The 13,754-nt window shown below is 44.9% G+C and overlaps 1 protein-coding gene across 3 annotated transcripts in view; it reads right to left on the bottom strand.

Moving 5' to 3' along the window:
- Window positions 1-13,754, bottom strand: part of CLCN2 (chloride voltage-gated channel 2) — a 1,173,779-nt gene that overhangs the window by 157,564 nt on the left and 1,002,461 nt on the right. The window lies entirely within an intron of this gene.

The following is a 13,754-nucleotide window of genomic DNA, read 5'->3' as shown; positions in this document are numbered from 1 at the left end:
CCGACCATTGCGGGACCGGTAAATCCCCATTGAAAAAGCCATTCCCCATTCCCCATTCCCATTGAGCCCATAAGGGCTCAATGGGAATGGGGAAGGCGCTAATAACGGTACCGCAAATTGCGGCACCGTTATTGGCTCTGAATTCCCTTAACAGGTCCCGTCCATAACGCCTGGTCAGACCAGGCATTAAAGGAGGGACCCGCTAAGGGAACTCGTAGTAGGGCGATAAGGGATTACCGGCACCGGTCTCCTTACCGGTGCCCGGTATCCCTTACCTCCCTACTCGTAATAAGGCCCTATATCCCCCATAATGCCATTTCTATGGCATTATGAATCCCTTCTCTTCTAATAAATATGTCCTCTTGAGCTTTGCAACGGAACACCGCCGAGTTAAGCCTTTTTTCTGTATTTCATTTTCCGATACCCTCGGCTATAACCTGGGGTATAACGGTGGCTATCTCTCGCATTGAGAGAAAAAAAAAAGATAGCGGCTGTTTCATTTATAGACACCAGGATTCTTCTCAATTTACCAGAGATATAGCTATTTATTTTGTAGAAGGGGGTACCCTCTTCTCGATCAAATATTTTAAAAAGTACTAGATGCAATAACCCCAAACCACAAAAGCATCACGTGTAAACGCTTCGTGCCCCAAGTTGTTTCAGACCTGGTCCCAATCCGTCCAGTGGTTTGGGCTGTGCAGTCTGGCACAAAATGTAGCCTTTTTGTCTAAAGGAAAATAAGTGGGGAGTACCTAATTGTCTCCAGAATTTCAGCCAAATCTGTCACACAAGTCAAAACGTGTTGCTAGGGAGGTCTGACCTAGGGGAGGCCTTATGGGTGTCTATTATGACACCCACATGGTCCCATATGCACCATGCAGCAGGGCCAATGTACTATGCTGAAGGAAGGTAAAACTTTTTAATAAGTGTTTCTGTGCATGCCTGGATATGCATGGGTAAGGATGTATGTTCACCTGGACATGTGTGTGTGCGGATCTGTGCACACGTGGGGATGTGTGTGGGTGGGTTTGTGTGTATAAAATGGCAGGCATGGTAGTCGGATGTTGGAATAGCAGGGAAATGGGGCAATTTTGTAGACAGATGTTAGGCAAAGTTTGTATGCAGTACCCTTTGGGACCACTACACACAACTAGGACTACAGGTGTAAGCAAACCAAACCTTTGGTATAAGTCTGTACTACACAGTTTTGGTAGCGGAACTAAGCTTCCAGGCTTATCTCAAGAGGGGAATGTGAGCAGTAATGCTGTTACACAGAGGTCTTCAATTACAAGTGTTCAAATAAACTCTTACACTCAAGATTTCTTTGATAAATACTTATTAATTTATTTATCTGTCAGTTATAAAACATTCATAAGAAGGAGGCAATATAATAACACACAAATATACTTCAATACTATTTTAGGATACTTTTCAAGAGGAGTAAAAGGCAAAGATTATTAGAAAATGAAAGGTTACAATTATTCTTAGACAGTGCAAATACTTTGAGTTCACCAGAAGAGTCAATTCAATTCAATAGGCTAGGCCAAAGTCAATGGGCTAAAGTCTTGGGTAGGATAAAGCGGTTCTGGTAAGTAAACGGTAAAGTCTCTGCACAATTTCTTGGAAGTAGTTTGTAAAAAGAAGAATCATTACTTGGGTCACCAGCCGATTAGGTCTCAGAGTTACAAAAGTTTCAAGCACTTTCACTGCGAGAGGTAAGTACATTCAGTCTTATTTCACAGTACCTTACAATGAAGAAAAAGATGCAGCTGATGTCTTCTGTTCCTGGCAGTTCCTGCAGATCTCGCTGTTCCTGGGCCTCAGTCATGGGGACAAGAGGGAGGACGTCGGGGGGACTCCTGCCCTGCACTGGGACTGGTCCAAAAGCTAGCACTTGGCAAACTTCAATTTCGGTGGCTGTGAGTAAAGCACACAAACTGGTGTTCCTCTCCCTGGTTCTACAGTTTCCTGTAGCAACTCTGAGGAAATTCAACCAGCTCTGAGATAGGTATCCAGGTGGCTTACTTATGAGTAGATTGGTCCCACCAACTCAAAGGGAGAAGTCGTCCTTGCAGGGGCTTTTCTGTCGATGTGAACTTGGCGATTCGAACCTGCAGCAGGGCTTCACCGGGCAAACCAACGGTCCAGGAGTTGCAGCAGCCGTCCTCTTCAAGCTCTTATTCGGTTCCTTCGTTCCAATGGTCGACTCTGCCTTCCAAGAGACTAGCCTTTTATTTAGTTCTCTCCCATTCATTCCAGCCTAGCTGTCACTCACCCAGCAGGGTGGTTGTCCTTGCTGGACAGTCAGCCAGCCCATCACCACAGAGTTCATTTGGGTCTCCTAGGAGACTAAGCACAGGGAGTTTCGGGCACCTCCCTCACTTCCTGCCCACCCCAGACACTCGGGCGTCAGAGGCGGTCTTCACTCCTGAAGCCCGCCAAAGGCGAATGAACAAAGAGACCAAACCTGGTTTGGTGCACATAGAAAAACTCGAGAAGGACCTTTACACAAATAAATGGCGAAAAAAGAAGACCGGGACATGTTTTTACAGAGGGGGCTCAGACGCCATCTTGAAAAGCATGGCTCCCGCAATTAAACGCTACCAGCGCTCGCTGTTGGAAAAAATCATGGTAGTTAATTGTAAATGCACTGCCACCAGCCATTCTGAGAGGAAAGGGTAGCCTTTGACTGCTACATGAGTAAACACAGGGGATACTAAGTAACCCCTCCAGCACTCTATAGGAAGATAGGTTGTGCTGGGTCTAGAATTTAAAAGACTAGTAAAGTCAATTTCACTTTACTTACTCTGGGAAACAGTAGTTTATCCCAGAGAAGGTATTTAAACCTTGGGAAAGCCTGAAAGGGTTTCCCTGTGCGACTGCAATGATGGTGCTGTGTGACACAAATGAAAAGATGATGCCTATGGAGTTGGTTAGACTGCATGACCAAAGAAAGCACAAGAGTAAAACACATTTCAAAATACATGAGAGAGTGGGGAAAAGGGTCACACTCCCTCCAGGTAACAAAATCAAGTCCTCAAAATCCAGCAAAGTTGCTGGAGGTCTCTAAGGTGAAGGGAATTCGCACATTTATGATAATTCTCCCTTACACAGCCCGAGCCACCTGGGAGAGAATTAGACCACAAAGAGTAACATTGGAGTAGTCCCTGTGCACAGAGAGACATCATGGGGGAGGACTAGGGCACACATAGTGAAATTAGAGTCGAAATGTGGCAGGACAAAACTTAGGCACTGAGAGTGACGTGGGGAGATCCTGGTAAACGATCAGCATACAAATGATAAATTCTGCCATATATTGTTGGGACAGGCTGCACGATTTTGTTTTGGACACAAGGAATGTGGCTTAAGGTGGTCTGATAACATATATTGTTTAGTCAATCACCATACATTTCTTATGTACAACCAGCGAACCATTATGGTTTTTTTGGGCACAACCGGCATGAAGGCCGTGGAGGGGGAGGGAAAGCAACGCTCGCTTATATATCATTGAGAAGGTCTGCATGAAAGTGAGCATAACTGGCGTATATTTTGGAGACAGGTAGTGTGGCTTTCTTTGGAGACAAGTTGCATGAACATGTGTTTTACATTGTTTTGGTAGTTCTGAACAATTTGTTGAGACAAGCCTCATGATTTTGCTTGAGCTCAGCTAGCATGATAGGGGGTGCAGTTCAGATAGGCTGTATGGTTTTCTTTGGGCACCAAGCACAAAGGGGATCACAATGGCTTATATCCTTGAGAAAATCCTGATGATTTTCTCTGCGAACAAGCAGCACAGAAATGTGTCTTACAGTGGAAAGGCTGCCATGTATTGCCGAGACAAGGACCCATGATTTTCTTTGGCTACAGGTAGCACAAACAGGTGTTGCCAAAGGCTACCTGACATCTATTGGATTATTTTATGTGCCCATCCACAGAACCAACTGTACATTATATGACTTTTTGCTAACATTTTATTTTGATTTTGTGCTGAGAAATGCACCATTTCAACCCATTATTATATCATTTTCTCCTTTACAGCCCTCGGTAGGTTCAGGTTCATTCACTTGTGCCAGTTCTGGAAAGAAATGCACCCTCACCATACACCATTAAATTGATTAAATAGTATGAAAATGTGCAATAACAGAAGGGGGAAGACCATATGACAAATAGGTTTGGCCCCACCCCATTCATTCAAAACCTAACAGCCACCTTTTTGTTTTACTCAAGTCACCATGAGTGGGATGGGTATGCCCAGATCTGGGTCCTAGATCTGGGTCCTGTGATGGTGTACACAATGGTGGCATTTCTTTGGGCAGACACGTTTATTATTCAAGAATGGGTTGGAAAAATGCCTCTCTATCCGTAAAACTAGGAGGGCTTGCCCTGCCTCCAAGAAAAACTAAGGAAATTGTCAGGATGTCCAACACAATAAAACCTGTCCCTGTCTGTCCCTGACACTAATAACTTTAACCAACTGTGCAAGGATGATCTCTTCCCAAAGTAAAGTGTTCTTTGTAGATCCAACCAACAGAAAATGTCCCAGGCTCTCGGGTAATCAAAACTGATGAAAATATAGAAATGTTCACAAATGTAGGACTCCCAGGCTAGGGTCGTAGTCCTTTTGCCTAGATTCCTTCTTATACGAATTTCGCTACTTCTAGGCCTCTCAGGCCTGTGCAGTATTTTCTCCCTCCGTGCACCACCTCCAGGGGCCCTATTGCACTGTGAACGCACTACCCTGGCCCCATGGGAAAGGTCTCCCACTAGGGGAGAAGGGATAACATTCTCAGATTTGTCACAGGCCCAAGATGTCCATACTTAGAGACCCAACCTACACCTCATTGATGATGCCCAATGAGGCTGAAACATTTTGAGGGTTGCCAGTTGATTGTGCAGAAGGGGTGTCAACTGGCAGTTCGGGCTGAACTGTTTCTTTTGGGATGGCACCAGGCCTGATTTTCACATTGTCGTTCTCCTTATGTAATGGCATGGCAGGCTTAATTTCAACCTTTCAGCCATCACTCTTCTGTTTTGCTAAAGTGCCAGGTGAAGCCAGCCGTCTTGGGCACTCCCAGGAAGTCTGCCTTTTTGTGGCATTGGAATGGGTTACGCTATTGGATGTATCGTGGCAGTGTGACATTTTGAATAGAAGGATAATATTGGCAACCAAAGTGTGTCAGTGACTGTTCGGGGATATCAGGGCATCCCACTATAGGCCTTCTAGCACTTTTCTAGGTTGCACACTATCAATGATGAAAGAGGTTGTTTTTTTTCACCCAAATGTCTGCCATGTTTTGTTACTGTGTTAGGAGGCTGGTGTGAGGATGCCGATGAGATTTTTGACTGGTTTTACAGTGGGACGACAGTTACTTGCTGCCCTCCTTTCATCATTGGCTGGTGCTACTACTTAAGTAGCCCATGATGGGGAAGAGGTACCCGACAACTCTCCTGATGCTGCCTTGACACAGATCTTAATGCTGCAGGCCTACTGTTTACTTATGCTAATGGTTATTATTTTGTCATTGAAGACTTGCACCTGCAGGTTCTCAGTTGCTTTGGGTATGGCCCGCAATGGCCGATGAAGTGGCTCTATCTATTTCAGCTAAGAATCTAGGAAGGCGGATGAATAGAAAATAAGCAGAGTGTGGCTCATTGCCCGTATTGCCAACACATCATTCCAGACCCCAACAAAGCAATGTCTAGGATGGAAAGTGGACTGCAGAGATTCCCTATACAATGATATTTATATTGATGTTTTATTTGTGCTCGTACACAAATGTTTCAGAGCGCGACGAGGCAAGGGAGGGGAACAAGGGAGAACAAAACAATGATCTTACTAGGCCCAGTGACATTGGCAACGCGCAAGTGCAGGGGAGAGGGAAAGTGCATGGAATGGGGGAGTGTGGAAAGTGCTGAGCAAAGGAATTAATACATAAAAATAAATAAAATAAATAAAATAAATAAAATGAAAAAAAATAAACAATGGTAGTGCAGCCAGCAAGTGGCAAATGTTAGGTTTAAGGCAACAGACAGAGTGTGTCAGAAAAGTGTAGAAGGGGTGGGGGCTGTAGAGTTACAGATACAGGCCCCAGTGAAAGGGATTGTCAGGAGGCAGTGAGGGTGGGTGGCACAGTGAGCAGGTACCTGTGCCCGAAAGTCTGAGGGTAACCGGGTGTACGATGCCGAGGCAGAACAGATCAGAAGGGGAGAGGAGGAGCGAAGGCAGAGGCAAAGAGGAAGGCCTTAAGGTGCTTCCGGAACTGGAGAGGATTCTCCACAAGTTTCAGAGTGGCAGGGAGGCTGTTCCAGAGGTAGGCCTCAGATGAAGAACGAGATATACCCCCAGCTTGTTTCTTTGAAAAACAACTGACCCTGAGGGAGTTGGAGTTGGAGGAGTGAAGAGCTTGGGATGAAAGGTATTTATGGAGGGACAGCTGAAGGTATTTTGGACCCAGGCCCCAGAAAGCATTGTGGACAATGCAAAGGGTCTTGAATTTAATCCTTGCAGCAACTGAGAGCCAGTGGAGGGATTTCAGGGCTGGAGAGATAGATTTAGAAAGAGGTTGTTGCAGTAATCCAACCTAGAGAGAACCAGGGCTCGAGAGACAGTGAGCTTCTGGGGGAAGGAGAGGAAAGGCAGAATACCTCTGAGGAGGTGCAGTAGGAAGTTTGACTTTTCAGAGACATCAGATGTGGGCAGAGAAGGAAAGCGTAGAGTCAAAGATGACCCAGAGGTTCTTAGCCTCGCAGGTGGGGGTAGGAGGAGGGCCAAGGGAGGCCGGCCAGAGAGTGACAAGAAAGGAGGGTGAAGGTGTGCCGATGAGGAGGATCTCCATCTTGATGGCGTTCAAGCAGAGATCATTGCGGCACACCAATCCTGAATGGCAGAAAGGTAATCAGAGATGAGAGAAGGGGAGGAGGTGGCTGAGGGAAGCCTGAAAATGAGTTCAGTGTCATCAGCATAGCACTGAAAATTGGAGCAGAAAATGGCAATGCGGTGGGCGAGAGTTGCCAGGTATTGGTTGAAAAGCCAGGGTGAGAGGTTAGACCCCTGGGGGACACCGGTCCTTAATGAAGTGGGACATCTGTGAGAAGACCAGCTTTACTTGAATCTTGGGGAGAGCTATGTTATTGCGTTTTATATCATGCTTCACTGCCAATTTCAGGGTGTTTTGTATTAACGGGATCTAAAAGAGAGGCTGGCAAGGGTCGTTAGTAGAAAAATGGGAAAAGTGCAAGACAGCTCTGCTATTGTGTTGGTGCGTGCAGGTCTGAAGTACCCAGGTTCATAGTGGAGGTGTGACCCTATGCTTTTTCAGATGAGAGCACTTATGGTATCTGCAGCCAAAGGGGTGTCACGTACACCCATAGTGAGAGCGTGCATTGGCTTGGATTGTATTATACATGTTTTTGTCAGAGATATAGAATTCTGATATTTTAGCATGTGTCGAGAGGGGTGATATTTCCATGAATGACTGGCTTTGTGGGTATATGTATTATGAGGAGGGGAGCAGTGATTGAGCAGGTTAGTGAGGGGAGCAGGCATTTGAATGATCCTATCTAGTGTATCCGTGCATAGACCCTCATAGTAGTGCACCTCTGAGCAAGGTCACTGTGGGGAAAGTCCCAGTGCACCCTACACATGGATAGATTCAGTAATCTGAGGGTCGCACATAAGAGCAATATCGCAGGAAAACAGCAATGGAAAACATCCAGGCAAATGCAACACCAGGGACTGCCCAGAGAAAATCATATGGGGTGGAATAGCAGTGTGGAACATCCTGGAGGGGACAACTGAGGGGCATCAAGGTCAAGGTGGGAATGTGATAATATGGGGGTGCTAGGGCAAACCACAGTGGGCTGCAAAGGGCTGGGCCATAGTGAGATGCAAAGAAGCTTGTAGCAGGACAGCACCGAGTACACCACTGCAGTGGGAGCTAACTGAAGCAATTTTTATACTAAGTGAGAAATTCTTTATTGCTGCCCTAGGGATACACCGCACATGTTTACACTCTGTGACAAAGTACCCTGCCTTGCTTTAGGGATTGGGGATGGGGTACCACTATGTGTGAAGCACCAAGGAGTGCTAGGAGGAGGATCCCGTGGTCTTCCCCAACCTCACCTATGAGGTTGGCAGGGACAAGCCACAAGGGCTTCAGTGTCAGTGAGGTGCTTTTAAGGAGATTGGTGTACAATAGCCAACTGAGAGTGTGTTTGGGAAATGATCATCACTAGGAGGCATCAGTTCCAGAGCACACCCAGATCTATGGAATGTTGTTTCTTGAAAGGGGCAGTTGGGAGCCTGTACTAGTGAGAGACCCCATGCTGGAAGGGCGCTTCAATAAAACCACTTGAACCTTTTCTTGTCCACCAAGGAATACTGATTTACTACAATTGGCAAAGAGTGGTGGAGTACCAATGCCGACAATTACTCAGAGGACCATGGAGAGCTGCCCAACCCCAACGAGAGAAAGCCATGGGCTGGTGCGGATCCGTGAAGACAAGACAATCTGGCAGCCCAGTAACAGGACAAGGCTGAGCCTACTGCAGAAAAAAATGCAGTTGTAATCAATGCTTTTAGGTAGCACTGCATAATTGAAGCCAAGTTAGTAGGGCATGAGTGCTCCCTGCACCAACATTTTAGAGGAAAGGACCTGCTTGGGGGGTGGGGGAGCTAAATTGCACGGCAGAGGTCTGTGATGTAAGAAGTGCTCCACGGAAACAGTGCAGCCACAATGCATGTGTGTGCAAAGCACAGCATTGTGATGTCATAATCCTCCATTTAAACCCGAGGCAACAATATACATACATGAAATAAGGGGATTCTGCCTTAAACAAACAAAATATAGTAAAGACAGTAATAATTAACAAGGAATTTGGAAGATGGAGAACATACCTGCAGCATGCTATTTTTTGACGACCCCTGGTGAGCCAGTAATTCTATCAGCAAAATGAGTGGACACTTTCCACATTTATTTACAAGCAACAGATGGGAAAAATGCAATGATGATTTAAAGAAAACAACATTCTTAAACAGTTTGGGTACAGAAGGACTAAGAGTATTCTGCACATTACCAGACATTCAACTTCTGGAAGGTTCAGGCAATTCTTCAATCTGTGTCGCTACTAAGAAATATGATGTAGTAATTGCAAACTTGGAAAAACAATTTAAACAAGACAAACACTGTCTTAGAAAGATATTCTTTTATTCAAAAACCAGGCAAGCAGGAATCAGTGCACAGCTATATTGCAGCTCTTTGAGGTTTAATTGCCTTCTGAAAATGTATAAAAAATATTGATGAATATCTGAGAGACCAGTTATTGCTCCACAAAGCGGATCCAAATATTAAACAGAAACTATGGCAAGCTAAAGATCCCACATAAGAGTGGGCAACTGATATAACGCAGACTATGGAGCTAGCGGCTAAATGCATCAAAGCAGCACAAAATCATGAAATTAGTACAACAGAAATCAAAATGGTCCAGCATAAGGAAGAATCTATGACGAATACAGAAACAAACACAGATCAGATGAAACTTCAATCAAGGACAAAGGAGCAAATGAAGCTGCATTGGGGTAAGAGAAAAAAGGAGAAATCAAAACAGAAAAAAAGAATGAATGTTAATCCATGGTACAACACCAAGTGTCAACCGTGTGGGAGATTTAGGCACCCCAAAAGGGACAGAGGGTGTCTGGCCATGAATGCAGAATTCCTCAAATGTGGTGTAATCGGTCACTGTGGGCAATTGTGCCATAATACAAAGACCAGGCCAAGAGTAACATAATCAAAGCTCTAGAAGAGGTAGGGGGGCCCAACAGTTTACTAGAAATTGAAGATGATCATGACCCAGACTTCCTATTAACAATATCTTCTCAACCAATTAAAGACCCATGGGAACTCATGCAGATAAAGAATATGGAACTTATGATGATGATAGACTCAGGCTCACCACATACCATGGTGGATAAGGTCATGTTCAAAGACAAGTTGAAGTATGACAATAGCATGCTCCAAACCACAAACATCAGATCCACGGGATATGGGAAGAGTCTGATACATGTAATAGGGTATGAGTGAGTGGGACTCAAATTCTGTGATAGGATTGCATGTTGCAAATTATTTGTACCGAAAGATGGATCCTCAGTGGTCAGATGGTATGAAAAGGCAGTCTTAAAAATGAAATTACAATTAGGATATGCTGTTCCCATTTTAAGTGTATCAAGTGACAGTCCTGGCACATGCAAGCGTCTATAACAATATCTTGAAGTATTTAATGAGAACATTGGAGCTCTTAAAGGATGCAAACATAGAATAATTTTGAGACAGAGTGAAACCAGTGGTACATAAAGTAAGAACCATACCCAGAGGGACAAGAATAGACTTGAAAAAATTGTGTGCCGATTGCATACCTAACCTATGGAGGCATATGAATGGTATCTCCCATTGTAACAGTGCGCAAACCAAATTGTGTGTAGATTTAAGGGATCTTAATTCAAATGTATATGAGGACGGACATCCTCTATCCAACAAAAATTAGATGCTAACTGTGAGGAATTTGACCATCCGCACAGGGGGAGTGAGCTCGCCTCAGATTTTTTGATTTTTTGACAAATTAAAATGAATGATACCAACCTCTGAGAAATGAGTGCGGCCATTGTGCACCCATTTGATCTGCTCCCCAAACCAAACACATAGTCACCTGTCCTCTGAGAAGACACAGCCTACATGTGCCATCTTCCCCTGTCATATTCACATGCAATGTGATAGCCCTGGGCACATCAAAGCATTCCAAGAAGGGGGAAGGAACACCTTCCTCCAGCCATGAGCAGCCTAATTAAAATATCAAAGGCTCCATGGATCTACATTCCTTTGTTCTCCCGCTGGTGACCTTGCATACTAATGAGAGATAATTGAGGCAAGCCTGCCGAGTGGGCTTGGTTACCGGAGAGACAACAGGAAGGTGGGACTAACACCCCTTTGGTGTGCAATGTGTCAACTTGAAGCTAGTTCCCACCCCTCTGTATGAAAGGCGGTGAAATGCATGTCTGGGTCCACTATTTACCGTAGGCAAACCCCTGCAGCGCTGACCCCTTTCAGAGGGGAGAAGTATGCGGTTTGGGGGAGACAGGAAGTTTGCTTCCAGAATATGCTTCAAAGGAAAACCTGCACTTTAATCAAGAGTCACAGAGGGCTCAGTTAACCAGAGAGACACTTTGATTTACAACAGACAGGAAGATGGGTGGGACTTAGGTATATGTTGTCACCCCCTTGACTGTCCTTTTGCAGAGCACTCTGGCCGGAGAATCTCTGGACAAAGGACAAGGCCATTGCTTGCTAACAATCTCCTGAGCTTTGGCCCGTCCGCCTTGAAAGGACATGAACCCTGCGATGAAGCTAGGGGGAGTGCCAGACAAACATCATCCAGTGTCCATCTTTGTAAGGACAATTTCGAGACAGTTCAGTCATCAAACCGCATCCGGCTGCACTGCTGACTGTTGTCACACCGCAGTGACCAGGGCTGTCCCAGACGCCTCGACCAGCATTCCAGATGCGCCAACCAGCACAGAGACAATTCTTAGCCTCCGAGCCGGACAGCCTGCAGACATCCGTCCAGCGTTGCTTGCCGAACTGCCTGCCGCCTGGTACCCGCAGCTGTCTCCCATCACTAACTCTGTCTCAGGGGTTGTGAAGTGCCCTGGAACCACCTTGACGTTCTCAAGCCCCAAGAACTTCTTCAGCACTTTCTCTGAAGGCCCCTAGAGACAGTTGCGACCCTTTGCCCCTTTAGTACTGGAACCAAATAATCTTTAACTATAAGACTCATTACTTTACCTACTACCCTCCCGTCAGTATCAGGAGTGCATCCCTTTCCTTCATGAAACTGACTGTCCTCTGTGTTCCTTTACAGTGTGGGTTGTAATTGTAGTGTGCAAGAATGGTCTGTTGTAGTAATAATAAAGTAGATGTTTTTATAAAACCTTGACTGGACAGTCCCTTTTATCATTGGGTAATAATTGTATTTTCGCTGTGTTGCAACTAACCAACGAACCATGACCTTGCGGAGATAAGCCTGCCGTTCCATCGACATTAACAAAATTGGACAAGGAGGTCTTATAATTCACTTGTATTCCAATCGGTTTGGATCCTTTCGGGTGTACTCGAGGTGTGGAGTCGATTGATGGTTTAGAAACCGATATTCATCCCTGGACCACTGGTGCCCTGGAAGTTGATTCGTCATGCTAACCCCCATGAAGCCACCCAAGTACTTTACAACACTAGACCTCTCCTGGCTTTATCACCAGATTGACCTGGGGAAAGATTCAAAGAGTCTACCAACATTTGTAACACCATTGGGAGCTTTCAGGCTGTATCTTTATATAAGCCAAAACATTTGGCTTCTTGATTGCTTGTTTTAGACAGGACTCGAGTGCAAAGAACAGATGCATTACACAGATATTGCCTATAAATGAACAGGCTACAGAAACACATTTTTAGGACATTTATATTACACCAGGAGCTTAATTACAGTGGCATTTAAGTCATTTAACAACCAAAGAATGCATGGATCTAACACTGGCAAGCGCTATCCAGCACGCACATTGGTGTTACTTTATAATAGATCTTACTCAAAGAGTTCCCAGTAGGGTATGTTTCATCAAGAAGGGGCGGGTAGTTGGTGGAAATGCCATTGGGATTAATATGGCAATACTTATTCAATGAGTTTGCAAATGACCAAACGCACCCATAGGATGCATGTCCCACCTCACATCCCATCTCCATCCTATCTGTGCTCCAGTCCAAGAGCTCTGGTTCACATCTAACAGCCCAAACTAAAATAATATGGATGTAAGGCTCTGAATCAATCGTAATCACCGGCATTGCGTTGGTCAGCCTTCCAGGCAATTGTTTGCAAATCAGCCTTCGCCCTGCCACTAATGGGAACAGCCCTGCACAATCTGCTAGACCAGAAGGCCTACTAATGCCTTACATGGCTTGCGGTCCAGTACAGACCGTACATGGTCTAGCAGTTGAGGTTGAACTGTTCCTTTTGGTGGCCGAACCAGGCTCATTTGCTATTGGGTGATTTGTTACAGGACACCCTCACTTGATTAGGTACAACACATACATAGGTTTATGGAACAGGTAATTTAGAAGCAAATGGAAATGGACCATTCATATAATTCTTTGGCAATTAGCCATTAAGACTTTAGCAAGCAGGACAACACTTCTGTGTCAATACTTGCAAGTAACTCTCTATTGGTCGCATATGGACTACACTGGACACCGGGTCTGACAACACAGCAATATTAGCCTTGACAAAGACATAATGTTGGAACACGTGTAGGCTGCGACTACCCTCATGTCGGAGAGAATTAAATACTGATTCTTGAATATTGATTTAATTATTCAGCTACATTTGTACTTATTCTAATGCCGACAACTTAGGTTACAATTGACATGTGGCTATGCGCGAAGTGCTAATAGCATGCTTATACTCTCATTTGCTAATGTCTTATCCCCTTTTTTAATGGCAAAGACATCCTAAAGACTTGTGGTATGGAAGACTTCCCAGAGCAATGACAGTGGTAATGTTTAGCTCAAAGCCTTGCATCTGTCACTTTTTGATTTTACTACACTCTCCCCTGTGTGCAAGGGTTATATTTGATGTAATCGCTGGTACAAACATTGAGAGTGACTTGATTTTTTTTTTAAAGGCACTAAACACCCTTCCCAACATATTTTAGGATGGGT

Source organism: Ambystoma mexicanum, chromosome 10 (genome assembly GCF_040938575.1).
Source record: "Ambystoma mexicanum isolate Mex_15411 chromosome 10, UKY_AmexF1_1, whole genome shotgun sequence".
In the NCBI taxonomy this organism is placed as follows: domain Eukaryota; kingdom Metazoa; phylum Chordata; class Amphibia; order Caudata; family Ambystomatidae; genus Ambystoma; species Ambystoma mexicanum.
The sequence above is the reverse complement of the archived record's forward strand: the minus strand, read 5'-3'. Positions and strand labels throughout refer to the sequence as shown.